The sequence below is a fragment of the Halyomorpha halys genome, unplaced genomic scaffold (genome assembly GCF_000696795.3).
Source record: "Halyomorpha halys isolate HHAL.00 unplaced genomic scaffold, Hhal_1.1 Scaffold357.1, whole genome shotgun sequence".
Taxonomy (NCBI): domain Eukaryota; kingdom Metazoa; phylum Arthropoda; class Insecta; order Hemiptera; family Pentatomidae; genus Halyomorpha; species Halyomorpha halys.
The window spans coordinates 499,111-503,692 of NW_027113955.1; the positions used below are offsets into that span (position 1 = coordinate 499,111).

General features: G+C 26.6%; 1 protein-coding gene across 2 annotated transcripts in view; it reads right to left on the minus strand.

Annotated features, from left to right (window-relative positions):
* Nucleotides 1-4,582, minus strand: part of LOC136796724 (uncharacterized) — an 887,913-nt gene that overhangs the window by 486,512 nt on the left and 396,819 nt on the right. The window lies entirely within an intron of this gene.

Here is a 4,582-nt window from a genome sequence, read left to right on the forward strand (position 1 = left end):
AATTATTTCAAATAAAAAAATTAAAGATACTTAAAATTAGAGGAAGCTATCATAAAACAAATCGTTAAAATATAAGCCCAGTTATAATATTTAAATGAGACTAAGACCTAGCTGATTCAACATAAATTTAATATAAAAATGGTTTTCAAAAAAATGCGTAAAATCGATGATATAAGAGGGCACTTCAAAGACGATTTTAATGAAAATATATGACATCGCACCGATATACATAATTTCATTTTCGTAAAACATTTCATTTTAGAACTAGACTGGCCACATACACATACACACACACACCCATTCCGAACATTTTCCACTCAGAATTTGTTATTACGGCTCATGGGACCGCCAACCCTCTTGGGGTCGCAGGCTCCAGGTATATGACATAGGCCGCCAAGCGTCTGAAAGACACCACCTTTTTTTGCCATTATTGTTTACATTCCTTGAGAAGAGTAACATTATCTTGTTATATTTTGTTAGGAAGAGCTTACTTAATTCTTCTCAATATTTATATTTTTCGATGGATTTAATACAAAAAAAAAATTAAAAACATCAACTTCTCATGTTATTTTTTTGAATGAATTAGATATTCATAATGAAATTTAACAACCTAGCAATATTTTTATAGAGTAAATAATTAATTGAAAATATCAAACAAAATGAAAATATTTTCAAAAGTGTATTTTAAAATTTTTCTTTACAATTTATCATTTACTACATATTTTTAATCAAATTGAAAGACAGTAAGTTATAAACAATGCACATGCATATTTGTTTAATTACTAAGAAATAGTATATTAAGTAAAATATGTTAGTTAAGTGAAGTAAATTTTTGCTTTAACTTTCCAAATAGTTCAAAGCTTTACGGCTATTTGTAATAAATACACTTTAATAATATCTCAAAATACAGTAAAAAATAGCATAAGGTCTTCTGACTATATACTTTTTTTTTATGACCCCTTTCTGGTCAATTCTGAAATATGGGGGGGGGGTATCTAGAGATGGCCAACCTATTTTAAATGCGGCAGGAGTCGAGTTTTCATTTAGTGGGGACCACCACAGAAATAAAAGTCGACCCCTAGGCCGGATTCGAACTGACAACGCTGCAATCACGAGGCGCTTAACTCCCTCAGCTACAAGCTTTTAACTCCATTCTACCCTTGCCAATATTATGGGTCCTATTGATGACTTTGTTAGGATATATCGACGAATGTTCCCTTTTCATCGTACTTTCCTCCAGTTAAGGAAAAAAATATCGGACCTACCGTGTGGAGTGATTAACCTCATAGAGTGTAAACGTCCAAGAATTGTTTTGTCGTTGAAATTTGAAATACATCATTTTGTTTTTAATTGTAGCGATACTATTTACAAATGAAAATTTGATAATCGTATTCAAAATTCAAACACTAAGAATTCTCTGTACACAACCGTATTTTTTTTTTTTTTTTTTAGTACTATTTGTTAGATACTTCACTTGTACTCAACTTGAAATCTTTTTGAGTAGGAGTATTATATTGTTCATTCAAACATTGTTAGTGAAAGTAAAGTAATCGTATTCAACTACTCATTACTCACACACAATTTTCACAAAACAATAAATGAGATTGAGCTTTTAATTATTCAAATTCTAATTAAAATTTTAATTATTCAAACAACAGATAATTATTCAAATGAAATTTCCTTTGAGAAAAAAAATAAATTAAACCAAATTTATTTAAATTTAAGTTCATTAATAAATTAGATTCAAAATTTTAAAATAATTCTGACATTTCAAAAATATTTCTGAAGTAAGATCGTCTTAGTGGCCTTATGGACTATGGACTTAGGTTTAAGAAATAATTGACTTTTTATTTGCTAGATGATGATAATGTAGGACCAAAATAATTATTTTATTGCAAACAGCCTAAATGTATTATACATTTTAAATTAAAATCTGCTAGAAAATTAAGGGATTTTCGTTACCCAAATTTTGATTCTAAATCAGTTTTATGCATTTTTTTTTTCTTTATGAAAAAGAAACTGATTTATCTCCACATTATACGCCTCTTACACCGATCTCCTCCGTATGAATTGATCCACTCATTTCCACAGAACTTCGTGTTATCCGGAATATCCCTCCCTATATTATTCTTACTGAACGGGGTTCTATTTTAGAACTTATGATCCTCCATCCCTATCAATTGAATAAATAATTTATTTTTTTTGTACAATTTACTTCCTGTATATCAGTACCATATTTTAATGAGCAATTTATATTTATTTCTGTAATCAATTATAAATTTATTGAAAAATACTAATACAAGCTTCCTACAATCAAGGGAAATGAGGATTAGAGCTCTCAGTGTTCATTCGTATAAACACTCATAGCTTCTATAAATTTTATAACTTTTGTCAATACTGCAAATTCGGAACAAAATAATGAAAAAATAATATTATAAATTAAATGAAAAATAATTATAATGAAACATTACAGGTGTAAATAAAGTAAAACAATATAAAAATAATACTAAGTTATAAATAGTAAAATAATATGAACACGTGGTAATGAAAATTATAACAATATAAAAATAATACTATGTTAAACCATATAATAATACTAAGTAAAACAATATAAAAATAATACTAAGTTATTAATAGTAAAATAATATGAACACGTGGTAATGAAAATTATAACAATATAAAAATAATACTATGTTAAACAATATAATAATACTAAGTAAAACAATATAAAAATAATACTAAGTTATTAATAGTAAAATAATATGAACACAAGGTAATGAAAATGAAAGTAATTCCATCATAACAGACATTCACACCTTAATATCTATATTCAGATTTGGGAAATCTGAACCAAACTTTGCCGCCCTCGTGTTGAAGGAAAAGCAGGGTTCCATGAGATCCCAAGACTCCACTCCAAACCGTGTTACTGGTATTGAATTCGACTTATGAAAAAAATTATTAAGGTAAACCAACGGATTTTAAAAATGAATTATGCTTCGTCTGTAAATAACTAAATTTCAAAGAAAAGTGATATTAGAAATTACAAAATTTAATTTTTTTTTCACGTTAGTAGAAGTTAAAATTTGGACGGTTGTTTTGAAAAGTCATAATTTTGGGTTATATCAGAATTTTTAAAGAAATAAAATAAAAAATGAATGTAATTTTAATACTATTTCAAACTTAAATTAAAGCTAGAAGATGGCCACGGGACCTTCTAATTTAAATTAATGTTTGAAGTACCACCAATGGGTGGTTCCTTCCCAAGATTTTCAAGTATATATGAAACATACAACATATTTACCTATTGTATTATTTTGTACAGTTGTAAATTACATTAAATAAATAATTTTAAAAAAATTAAAGCTACAACCTAGGACATTAATTATTTATTTTGTAAAGGTTACCTCAGTGATTTATTATTAATTCCTCATTAAATATTTAGTTTTTACTTTTCATTCCTGCCTTTTAGTTTGAGTACTTGGTCCTTTAGAGTCTGAGAAGTATTTCAGAGAAGGCAATGTAATTATCTCACCTTGAGTTCTTTTCGAATATATAGGTATTGTGTTCATTTTTAGTTCAGCAATAACTTATAATGCATAAAGAATTTATAAAGATATTTCAATGCATTTTTTTTTTTTTTTAACCAAATATAAATTTCTTATTTACCAACACTAACCTGGGTATGTGTGAACAACTTCCCTCTGTACCACCTTTATATATCTAGCATGGCTGTTCTAAAATTTACTGACTATTCATGACGTTTGAAGATTCTAAATCACGGACTGACAATGAAGAAGATATGGTGAGTGATGAACCAGAGAATTCTTATGTTTTAGTAATATCACAATATTGAGATTTTTGCCAAGATAAAAAAATTAAAAATATAAGTACTGTTTTTTAAAAAATATTTTATCCAAATATAAATGTATTAATTATGGGTAAATATTTTTATTTCTGTTCAAATATTATTTGACATTTTAAACATGAGAACCTATATTTAATTTATCAACAGGATTCAGGAATATAACATGAAAAATCCATGTTACATTTCTACTTCAGTTATATTGCTAAAAAATAATTTTTAATTAATTCTTCTGCTAAGTACAAAATTATTTATTTATATATTTAAACTCATTTGAAATTACTAGCAATATTTTTTTATTTCTAGATAAAAATAATTAAATAAATTGGCACATAGTAACCTTCGAATCCATACAAAGGGGAGGTGGAAAATTACAATATATAAATTATTAAAATTATATCAAATATATTTTTATTTGCTTCTAGGGCACATTAGTAAGAATCCTCGGACACGAGCTGAATATTTTGCGACCTAGTATTAAAAAATAATATTTCATTGATATTGTCGTTTCCAAGTTTGTAGCCTTCCACTAGTAAATTTTAATTCGAATTTTTCAAAACTCTAACAATAAATGTGAAATAAATACTATTATACTAAAGTATAAGAGGGTACTTACCATAATACTACCGAGGAAAAATCATTCTATGTGGCAAAGGAAAGACCACAATTCTTGTATTTATATTTATATTTAGGTTTTTAGATATAATTCTAATATATATT